Source organism: Macrobrachium nipponense, chromosome 4 (assembly GCF_015104395.2).
Source record: "Macrobrachium nipponense isolate FS-2020 chromosome 4, ASM1510439v2, whole genome shotgun sequence".
Lineage (NCBI taxonomy): Eukaryota > Metazoa > Arthropoda > Malacostraca > Decapoda > Palaemonidae > Macrobrachium > Macrobrachium nipponense.
This window is the reverse complement of record NC_061100.1, coordinates 119,404,268-119,416,372: the sequence shown is the minus strand read 5'-3', so window position 1 is coordinate 119,416,372 and position 12,105 is coordinate 119,404,268. Positions and strand designations below refer to the sequence as shown.

General features: G+C 44.5%; 1 protein-coding gene across 1 annotated transcript in view; it reads right to left on the bottom strand.

Moving 5' to 3' along the window:
• The window catches only part of LOC135211099 (Bardet-Biedl syndrome 4 protein-like), a gene marked incomplete at its 3' end in the record, with an annotated part of 240,495 nt that extends 229,594 nt beyond the window's left edge, over positions 1 to 10,901 (bottom strand). The window contains 1 exon segment of the mRNA XM_064244182.1: positions 10,748 to 10,901.
• Positions 10,902 to 12,105: the final 1,204 nt, after the last annotated feature.

Below are 12,105 nucleotides of genomic sequence, written 5' to 3'. Positions count from 1 at the left end.
CGTTCTTCGACAATGGACGAGTAGGCTCTTTTACTGAACACACAGGACCTCTCGGTTGGCTTTCAGTTGCTCTTTTCTTCTAAGGTAGTATTTCACCATTCTCACTGGGCAAAGAGTTCTCTCGGGTTTTCTCTCCTACCAAAGAAGATAACCCACGAATCTCGAAAGTTCTTGGGCCATGGACTTGATGGGTTCTCATTCTTTGCAAGAAAACCAGGAAGGAAAGAGCAAATGAGAGAGTCCTCCTTAAAACCCACATTACCATCAATCGCCTGAAGTTCACTCACTCTTCTGGCGGAAGCTAGAGCCATCAAAAAAAAAACAGAGTCTTCCTGGTAAGGTCTCTGAATGAGGCTGAATTAGGGGTTCAAACCTAGAGGACCCAAGGAATTGAAGGACTACATCCAAATTCCAGCTAGGTGTCTTAGGATACTGCATTTTCGTTGTGTTAAAAGACCTAATAAGGTCCTGTAGGTCCTTATCTTCCGATAAGTTGAACGGCCCTGTGCCTGAAGACATTCGCCAACATACTACGACAGCCTTTAATCGTCGAAACGACTAAGCCACATTCTTGTCTTAAGAATAAAAAGAAGTCTGCAATTTGATTCACAGAGGTACTGGAAGAGGAAACGTTATTCCTCTTGCACCATCTTCTGAAGACATCCCACTTCGATTGGTACACTCGTAAAGTGGAAGACCTCCTCGCTCTAGCGATTGCCTTAGCAGCTGCTGACGAAAAGCCTTTCGCTCTGACCAGTTTTCTGGACAGTCTGAAGCCAGTCAGACTGAGAGCGGGGAGGGTTTTGTGGTACCTGTCGAAGTGGGGCTGTCTGAGTAGATCGCTCCTTAGAGGAAGCGATCTTGGAAAATCCACTAGCCATTCCAGCACCTCTGTGAACCAATCTTGTGCTGGCCAAAAAGGGAGCTATCAAAGTCATCCTCGCGGAAATCTGACTCTGCGAACTTTTTTAAAGTCAAAACCCCAGAATCTTGAAGGGGGGAAACGCGTATACATCGAGTCCTTTCCAATCGAGTAGGAGAGCGTCTATCCCTATTGCTCCTGGATCCGAGATGGGAGAGCAATACAGATCCAGTCTTTTGTTCTTTGAAGTTGCAAACAGGTCTAAGAGAGGCCTGCCCCACAACTTCCAAAGGCTCTGGCAAACATCTTGGTGCAGAGTCCACTCTGTGGGAAGGACCTGATCTTTCCTGCTGAGGAGATCTGCCCTTACATTCCTTTCTCCCTGTACGAATCTGGTGAGAAGTTTTATCCCCCTTTCTTCTGTCCACAGAAGATCTCTTGCTGTTTCGTACAGAGAGAAGGAATGCGTCCCCCCCTGTTTCCTGATGTATGCCAGAGCCGTGGTGTTGTCCGAGTTATTTGCACAACTGCTCCTGTCACATCTGACTCGAACTCCTTCAGAGCAAGCCACACGGCTATTAGTTCTTTCCTGTTGATGTGCCAGGAAGACTGGTCCCCCATCCAGGTTCCTGACACCTCCTTGGTTCCCAGAGTCGCCCCCCAACCCTGTTTCCGACGCATCGGAGAACAACACCAGCTGGGGTTGGGTCTTTTGGGATTGAAGAGGCAGTCCCTGCGAGAACTTGTCGGGATCCGCCCACCATGCTAACTCCTTCTTGATTTGAAGAGTAATTGACAGGGAGAACTTCAATCCTGAGAAGGACGACTCCAATTCCGATGAAGAAAGAATTGGAGCGGTCTCAGGTGCAACCTTCCTAGGGAACAAATTGCTCCAGTGAGGAGAGCGTCCCCAGCAGACTCATCCACTCCCTCACTGTGCATACTTCTTTCCCTAAGAAGGTTGTTACTTTTTTCGAGTCCCCGGGCTATCCTCTCCTGTGACGGAAAAGCCCGAAAACTCAGAGAGTTCATCTGGATCCCCAGATAAAACGCACTCTTGAGCGGGAATCAGACTTGACTTCTGCAGATTGACCAGAAGTCCTAAGGAATAAGTCAAATCCAGGGTTTTCTTCAAGTCCTTCAGACAACGATCTCTGGAATTGGCCCTTATAAGCCAATCGTCGAGATAGAGCGAAATCCTCACCCCTTCTAGGTGAAGCCATTGTGCCACATTCCTCATGATGGCCGTAAATAAAGACTTGGCCGATGGAGTAGGCCGTGGAAAACCACAGGGCCCTGGGCCCTGAATTGGAAGATTCTTCCTCCCATCATGAATCTTAGAAACTTCCTCGAGGAAGGATGGATTGGTACGTGGAAGTAAGCGTCCTGTCAAGTCCAAGGACACCATCCAGTCCCCTGGACGGAGTGCTGCTAACACCGAGGCAGTGGTCTCCATCGTGAACTTCTTCTTTTCGACGAAGAAGTTCAGGGCGCTTACATCACCGGTCTCCATCCCCCTGAGGATTTCGGAACTAGGAACAGGCGGTTGTAAAAGCCTGCCGAAAGATGATCTGCCACTAGTTCGATCGCCTCCTTTTCCAGCATCTGATCTACCGCTAGTCGGAGGGCTTGATTCATGATGGGGTCCTGTATCTGGCCGTCAACTCCGCTCGGGTATTCGTCAAGGGAGGCCTCGAAGAGAACGGGATTAGATAGCCCTTCCTCAAGAGTTTGAAGGGTCCAGGCATCTGCCGTCTTTCTGGGCCCCTAGACTTCTGCAAACTGTAAAAGCCTGGCGCCTACATTGCTGAAGGACTTGAGTCTTACTTGGGAGGTTTGATTGACTTCGTAAAAGTCCTCCCTCTTCTATTTGGTTTCCGACCTCTGAACGAAGAGGATCTAGAGGTAGATGCCCCTCGAAAGGGTTCCTGAGAGGTCGGCTTAGCTTTCTTTGTCTTAGTCTGGAAGGTAGGGCGCGGCTTCCTTGCAGACTGCGCTAGAAGGTCCTGCGTAGCTTTGGCAGAGAGAGCCTTCGAAATGTCTAGAACCAGGTGTTTAGGAAACAGCTGTGTAGAGAGAGGGGGCAAAAAGCAAAGACGATCTCTGAGCATGTGAAGACCGAACTTTGTTAAAAATGAGCAAAATACTGATCTTTTCTTCAAGACCCCTGCTCCAAACAGTGAAGCTATTTCGCTGGCCCCATCTCTCACCGATTTATCCATACAGGATAAGACACAATTCAAATCCTCCGGAGAAAACGTGTCCGGTCCTTGAGTTTTCTTGGCTAGGACTCCGAGGGACCATCGAGAAAGTTGAAAACTTCCAAGACTCTAAAAATGCCTTTTAGAATGTGATCCATTTCATTCATTGGCCCACGTAGTTTTGGCCGAATTCAAAGCTGATCTTCTAGTGGCGTCTACTAGTGCCGAAAAATCTGCGTCAGCTGAAGACGGAAGGCCCAGTCCCAAGGGTTCTCCTGTCTCATACCAAAATCCTGTCCGTCCTGAAAGCTTCGACGGAGGGAAGGCAAACATTGTTTTCCCCGCTTCTTCTTTAGTACGCATCCATGAACCGAAACTCTTGAGCGCTTTCTTCATAGAAAGAGTCGGTTTTCATTCTCACACACGAAGATCCTTTCGTTGCTTTCGCTGTGGAGAACAACGAGTGTGGAGAAGGAGGAGCAGTAGGCTCAAAGACTCTCCGAACTCCTGAAGGAGAAGCTCTGTGAGCTTCTTGTACGAAGAAACTGTTGCCGAAGTATTAGTTTCTTCCTCAGAGGCTTCCTGGTCTTCTTGAGGAGGAGAACGGGGATGAGGATCCTTATGAGAATCCTTAGATGATTTCCTAGCTGGGGTACAGTGCGATGAAGGAGACAAACGTCTTGAATGAGGAGAAGATTCCAAAGTAGAAAGGCGTACAGGAGAACGACGAGTTGTAAAAGAAGGACGCTTATCCGAAAATTCTTGTCTAAACTCGCATTCCTTCCTAAATGCAGACAAAACTCTTAACAGCAAAAGAGGAAGGACTCCTTTCTCTAGAAAGACCACGTCTATCCCTAGGGAAACTACGAGAGGGAGAGCGCCTGCTAAGATCCTGGCGCCGATCGTGAGGAGAGCGGCTACTAGGCGCCGAGCGCCTATCTGTCACAGGGCGCTTAGTGGAATCCTGGCGCCTACCAAGCGGCGAAACGTTGCTAAAAATAGGGCGGCCTTTCAGGAGCAGGGCGCTTGAGAGGCTCTTGATGCCTACGAAGCGGAGAGCGGCTGCTACGCTCCGAGCGCTTAAACGAAACAGGGCGTTCTGCGAGATCTTGGTCCTTGCCAAGGGGAGAACGTCTGTAAGGCTCCGAGCGCCTAACAGAATCAGGGCGCTTGAGGCGTTCTTGACTTCTAGCAAGAGGAGACCGATCAGGAGTAGGGAGTCTCGAGAACGAAGAGCGCCTACTAGGAGAACGAAGCAAACGAGGATCAAGGTGTCTTTCTCCAGGAGAACAGCTACTAAACGAATGACGCTTACCAGGAGCAGGGCTCCTACTAGACTCTTGATGTCTTACAGGGGAGGAGCGAACTCCATGCGATGAGCGCCTACCAGTCACGTTATCCGACGCCCGACTACAGTAGTCGGAAGGAGAAGTGCGCCTACTTTCAGAAGGGCATTCCCTAGTTTCTCTGAGAAGACGAGGAGAAGAAAGATGAGACGGAGACGACGAACCAAGTCTTCTATGACCTGAGCGACTCTCTCTTCTTGCACGAACTCTAGAAGAAGGAGAAACAGAAGGGGCTGAGCGTCTACCCGAGGCAGGAATCCGATTTGAGGAAATATCTTCATAGTCCAAGGAGCGCCTATCCGTCGAATGGCGTCTCGACACCTCCGAGCGGGAGTGGTGTTCCTCTCGTGAAATGTTACGATGTGTAGAAGAATCCTCAAAAGAAGGAGAACGCCGATTACAAGGAGAGCGCTCTTCCGACGAAACGCGCCTCGATCTCTTGATCGGGAGAGACAAATCCTTCCTTCTACGCGATCTCGATGCCAAGGAGTCAGCCAAGGCTGTGATCTGAGCTTGTAGGCCCGCTAGCACTCGAGAAGGAGAGTCCCCAGGATCTTCTTCCGAAGCAAGCTCAGCGCGAGGCGCGGGAGAAGGAGGGCGATCACCGGATCTCCTAGGCTTCTTTGCTTGCAAGGAAGCTACATCAGAAAAGTCTTCTGGGCTGGACGCTAACGTACTGAAGGGAGCCTCCGCAGCCCTCTTCAACGGGCGTGACGCCTCCTTAGAGCTCCAACCACGCTTGCAGAAAGTGTGAGGGTCAACCGCAGCTTTCGGTAACCTCACCTTACATCCATCGGTCACACATACTCTAAACAAAACCGGAGTTTTGGAAACAGAATCAAAATCAGACATTCTACAGGAAAATCCAGCGCAAAGTCAATAACGGTCCACAATCAGCGTATGCCAAGCCAACATAGAGCGAATACGTCACCAAAATGTCCAAATCAATCTCCAGGCAAGCGAGAAATGAAGAATATATCGGAATGAACCGACAACAGTTGTTATCGCTTCAGCGACAGAAAAAAATCTGGCTGGAGAGATAGATTGGTTCATACGCCCGCCACCCAGCGGCGGGTAAGGTAGACCACCTGACCTACCTGTCGCGTGTGCCGCGAGATTTGAAATTCTGTCGGAACGTCGGAGACTATAGCTAAGTATATATCTGGCAGGGAAGTTCATGTACAAAAATTAAAAATTAATTTAAAGCACTAGTAAACAATCCTCCAATTCCCAATAATCTCAGCTTGTGGGTAAGAGCTCTGTAATTCACATAGTCAAAGGCTGCACTAAAATCTAACCTAACCATGCATACCTCTGCGCTCTCATCAAGAGCACCCTGCAAGATGGGTAGATATGAACAAGAGTGCATCACATATACCAAGGCCTTTACAAAACCCAAACTGTAATGGTGTTAGCAGGTTATGATCTTCAACAAACCAACAAAGACACTCAAGAGACCAGCTTCTCAAAACTCTTAGATAAAACAAAGGTGATTAAAATCAGCCTATACAGTGGAACCTCGGTTTTCATACATAATCTGTTCCAGAACCTCCCAAAAAACCGAAACGTACGAAAACCGAAGCAATAGTTCCCATAAGGAATAATGTAAATACTACAATTAATGCATTCCAGACCCCCAAAAATAATTTTTAAAAATACATTTATTAGGAATAAACAGTTTTACATGCAGAAAACAATGAGAAATAAAAATAAATTAGTAATGAAATATATAAATAAACATTTAACATTACTCTTACCTTTATGGAAAACACTTGTTAGCATATGGGAGACGGAGAGGAAGGGAGAGGGAGGAGTGTTTATTGTCTGGAAGGGAAATCTCCCTCCAGAAGGACTTCAAGTATCAAGGACCTATCTGGGGTTACTTCTCTTTGTTTTTTACTGGCACTTTCTGAGGTTACTTCCCCACTTTGTTTTTTACTAGCACTAGGACCAGCTTGAGAGTTACTGGACCCCTGTTGCACAACAAAATCGTCCAAAGACATTTGTTTCTGGCATTTCTTTAAAATCTGTCTCTCCTAAAGTTAAACATGACATTATCATCAAACATGTTGGAGACATGGATTACAACTTCTTCGTTGGGATGATAATTCTCCACAACATTTTTTTTACATCATTCCAATTTGCAATTATGTCCTTAATCCATGAAGTAGGCACATTACGTATGCCCATTCGTTTTCTGAATTTTTCATACTAGCCTCTGCTGGCCTTAAATTCACTAACAGCAGCTCTTGTTGTAGGCATTTCCTCACTGAGATTGACATACAACTTCCTCCAACACTTTGCTACGAGTTCTTTCTTAAATTCTAAAGTGTTTCTCGTCTTTTTTACACAAGGGCTTGGAACTTTCTTTGGCCCCATGATGGCATTTTTTGCAGTTGCACACGAATAAAAGAGCACAAAAAGTACAAAAACAACAAACACAAATGCAGAATGGGACACGAAAGAAGGAATGCTTTGTTTTGGTGCTTGATATGGGGCACGGTCACGTGCTGGGCTCCAGATGGAGCATTTCCGAGCATACAAAAATCAATGAGGCATAAGATAACCAAGAGAAAATTTCATAGAAAAAAGTCTATGAAAACCGAAACATATGAAAAGAGAGACGTACGAAAACCGAGGTTTGACTGCATTCGGAAGGGCATGAGGATGGTACTGTTTTCCTTCCTCCAAACACAAAGAAATTTTGCAAGTCCAAGTAACTTTCTGAAAATAGTAGTGATCTTAGGAGCAATTAAATCATCAGTGTTCTTAAAAAAGGTTGGAAAGATCCCTTTAGAGTCTATGCCACCATAGCTGTCAAGCGCAAGAAGTTCTGACTTATCTAGATGTGAAGGTCATTGAACACAATTCAGGTTCTGGAAAGCATGACTGAGGCAACACCAAGGGGTCACCACACTGTTTATTCACAAAGACTTGAGACAACAGCTCTACTTCAAGGCAATAGACAGCAGTTCCTTCTACTTCTACAAGGGGAGGCATGCAAAAATCAACTCTGAAGAGTGATGACTTAAGAGTACATCATCAATCACTGTCATCATGACTGGAGAGTAAGATCTTTACACCCTTATTATAAGCTCTCTTAGCAATCCCTAAATATGGCAGCCAAAATAATTTTAAAGCTACATATACGGTAACCACTGTCTCTCTCCCCTCAATCTTTCCCCTTTCCCTCCCAATTAGCCCAAGTTGTAGGAAGATAGAGGCTTGGGGCCTTAAACAAAAAACTGGGATACAGGACAGGAATCAAGTTGTTAATCCCCAACATAAGTACCAGAAGGCCTAGCCAACCGCAAAGGTTTAACTAGAAATGATTTTGCTGCCAATTAAAGTTTATAATAACTGGTTGGTTGAAAAGAGAACTTCAGACTCCAGTTCCCCTCTCCACTGCTGACTGTGTTACCTTTGAATGGGGTAACAGAGCCTGATCCAATGAGGAGGTTTCTCATCCCTTCTCTAAGAAAAGAGAGAAGGAATGGAAGTGTTCAACTACAACAATGGGGGAGGAATAAGGAAAACTACACTTCCTTCGTGCCACTGGTTTGAGTCTAACATCCTTTTCATGCAAGAACCAAGTTACTATGATAGCCATTCCTGTGATTGATACAATTAAGGCATGCTATATGGTTTAAGGAAATTATCTGCTTGATTGCTAGATGACAGGAGCACTGGCTTACCTCCTGAGTGACCCTTCAAGAACCCAGTTCAATAAGGTTCACAACAGGACAGCTATGGTTACTTACTCAAGTTTGCTTAGCTCACTGAACACCCAACAACCTAACATATGTAATAATGCTGCTGCAGCAATAAAGAGGCGGCAAGGCCTCTCCACCCCACGAGAGGATGACACATCAATACTAGTTCTGAGTCCTCTTTGGGAGTGAACCTACTTAAATAGAAAAATCAGGGATATTTGCATAACCTTTTGAAACCATGGTTCATCAACCAATTTTCTTGCAAAAAAGATTTAATACACCACCTCTCAAAACAATGGAAAAATCCAATAATTCTGTATGACTGATCAAAACCAAACTTACTGAAACATGTTTTAATGCGTTAACATTCAAGTTCTAGTCATCGAGTACTACTGCTATGGGAGGTTTCCCTTCTTTTATAGCAGCCAAAAAAAAAGCTGTAGAAACAGCAGGTGGCACAGGCAAAGGAGAGAGCTCCTTCCCCTAAAACAGGTTGTCAAAGAATATCACAAATGATGGGCTACTATGAATGATTATGTAGGCCAATTTCCATAGATACTCCAAGGAAGACATCTTCTTTGCACCTAGAACATCAGTCTGTTGAGTAAGAGGGAAAGGTTGCTTCTGGGGATGAGGCCCAGCTGGGAGAGCAAGAGACCCATCAGCAGAGTTGTCCTATGAACAAAGTCGGTGGCAGGGCTCTCCACTTGTGCATTATACTCCATCCTATTGTGTGGGGAAAGCACTAATAACAGGCAGCAGAATAGGAATGGAGGAGGGAAAGAAAAAGGAGCAAAATAAGAATGGAAGAGGGAAAGAAAAAGGAGCCAGACAGTATCCACATGATAAGGCTGATGTACACTTCTAGTCTTTCTCCTCCTATCAACTATCATGGGAAACATGAAGTACTCACAAGGATGCCCATGACCCTTGCAATGGTATTTTTCATGTTTTTTCTACATTACATGATAACAAACATTAGGGAAAACAACATACCCTGGGTAAAAGTAAAAGAAATTATTCCACTACTCAGCAAACATTCAATGACAGAAGGAAGAGAAACAGAGCAGTGAGATGTCCACTCTCCACAGTAACCACATAAAATGTTGATACAATAGTGATTTAAGATGAGTGACAAGTACTCCCCAGCCTAGCCTAATAATCACCATTGAATGATACTAAGTTTAATGACCACTCCAGCTTGCACTGAGGATACTTTTTATTTCCATAAAAACAAAGAACAGTAGTTGTGGGAATCAACTGTGCTGGGAGACACGATGCACCCACAAGGGCACCCACATCCATCAATCAATCCAACAACAACCACAGGGCAGAGAATGCAGAGAGACACCCAATCTTCACAGCCGGCGAAAGAAAAGTGACAAGCTAGTTATCTAGCTAAGTTGGGTAAAGAGAATTCCCTTAACCAACCCCCATAATCACCGGCTAATGACCTTTTTACCAAAGGGTTGCCTGGCAACCATGGGATAACTCAATCTTTTCCAAGTACTCCAATGAAGCAGTCAAAATCAGTGCAGCTGACAGAGAAGGGGTAAACAGTGCTGAACTATGTGCACATGCCCCAGTATCTTGTAAGGAAAGTGCAGCACATGTAACTGGACCATCACTGTTGGAAAGCACATCCTGATTGCCCATATTTAATGGCTTAAGCTAGAAGAGAGAGAGAGAGAGAGAGAGAGAGAGAGAGAGAGAGAGAGAGAGAGAGAGAGAGAGAGTGTGTCAGGAGGAACTGAAATGATTGGGCAGTGTCAAGAGTAGGGTATCCCACCTCCTGCCCTAAGATAACAAAAGATTATCTTTCAGCCTCCCTCTATTTTTTGCTGAACCTCTCACACTGTAATGGAGACCAGCTAACTCAAACCTCTTATCCAAGGCCACCAATTACACACTACCTAGTTATGTTGCAAAGCTTCACCGACCATTTCCACTTTACACTGGCAAACACTCAAACATAAAAGACAATGGCATCTATTTGTGGAGAAACCAATGTCAGTTAAATCATCTAATTCCCAACTCATTCAATTCAGTCCCCAGTGCTAATGTCCTTAGCTGTTCAATAACCATAGGCTAAGTCCTCTGTGGATATCTCAGTGGGTATGACTTAGGTATGCCAAATACTACTACGTAGCCTATAGGATAAAATGCTGAATGGCCGGCCTCTACCATAGCGCAACCACCTTCCCGAGAAAGTACTTTATACTTTCACACATCCTGTAACCAAGGACAGACATTAGCCAAGAGCCAGCATCTGTCGAAGCAACACCTCAAGACCTCTACTTTCCTTGCGAATTAAGTTTTTTCTCCCAAGTCATAAATCAAGGCCATAATTTCTGTTTTTCGGGAAGATAGTCATGCTATTGGTAGAGGCTGGCCATTCGGTATTTTACCCTACTACCTTTTATTTTAAAAAAATTGAAGAAATCATGAACTTTAAAACTTACATAGCCTATTTCTGTTTACCCATATTTCAAACAAATTCATGATCAAATTATTCATACTGCCAAAGGTGAATTAAGTCACAAATGGCATTGGGCTACATTAACAATAGGCTACTATAGTCGATTCACATCACCCATGCATCTGATGTCTAGGCCAGTCCCTTACAACACTTATGATTGGCTGTTGATAAGCCAATCTCAGGGCTAGAAACTCTCAGTCTCTCTTGAGAATTCACATAGGCAGGATGTATGTTCCACCTCTCCCCGGGATACTGGGGAGAGGTGGGGCACTTAATTCACAAAAATCGTAAACAATGACTTCCGACCACAACTTATCCAAGGGAACTAAGATTTTTAGTAGAAGAAGAAGGAGAAGTGTGCACTAGATAATTATTTAAATAAATAGTTAAACGGCAGTATAAGGTCATGAATTGCATCAATTTTTTACATATTCATGACTATTAATTTGAAAATATCCCTCGTTGAAAAAGTAACTAGGTAGATTCCTGACTCAAATATCAATAGTTTTGCTGTGAACAGTACCTACGGCGTTCTTCGCGCTCTTCTATTAGACTTACAAAAAAGTGGGGAAATAAGTGAAATTAGCGTATCTATTTGTAGTATACAAACATATTACAGCAATTTTATCAATATTGCATTAACCTGACAACTAGGTAGAATTCATGGAAAGAGTTTGTAAATGCATCGGCGTATGTGTGAAGCTCCCCTTCATTGGCAACGATGAGTCATTTTGCCATCTACTCGTATCTACTTTAGAAATAGGTACGTATCTGTAGTTTTTCGGAGTTAATGTGGTTGCAAAAAAGGGGGTAATAGACATGAATTACATAAACATTTTGAAGTAACAATGTAAAGTTAAACTACATAGCTAGTTAAACTAACATTGTTCAAATGAGTGCTGGGAAGGCTGGGAAACATGGTGGCTCCGTTGCGCTTACGAACGGCACCTCACGTGGGTGCCGCCAAATTGGATTTCAAAACTGCCTTGAAAACATATTTTACGAAGACCTCACATGCTTATTTTAGTTCGTATGGGGCTTTCATATATCACAATATGCTGACAAAACTAAAATCTTGAATAGTTTGCTTGAAGATGTACTAATTGTATTCTTGTTTCACCAATTAAATATCGAGTGAATAAGGCTGATCCACGCGATGACGATGGATCCACTGCGGTGTTTGCCCCTATGAAACAGCTAGCTACTACCTTAAGTACTTCTACACTTAGCCGAGTTGGGTAGATATTGCAATAGATGCACATGCTTGCGTTACCGCATAAAGGCTAAAAGCCTATTTACACGATTTTTCACGGACATAGCCTAAATGAATTAGGTAGTAGGTATAGGCCTAGGTAGGATAAGGCATAGGTACATACTAGCTAACCCAGGCTACCAGCGTCGTGCCCAAGTTTCTACTAGTGGGTAGCTACCTAGTACTTAAATCTAGCTTACCCTAGTACAAGATATCTACCATGCAACCTACGTTGGATGGTGTGTACAGCTA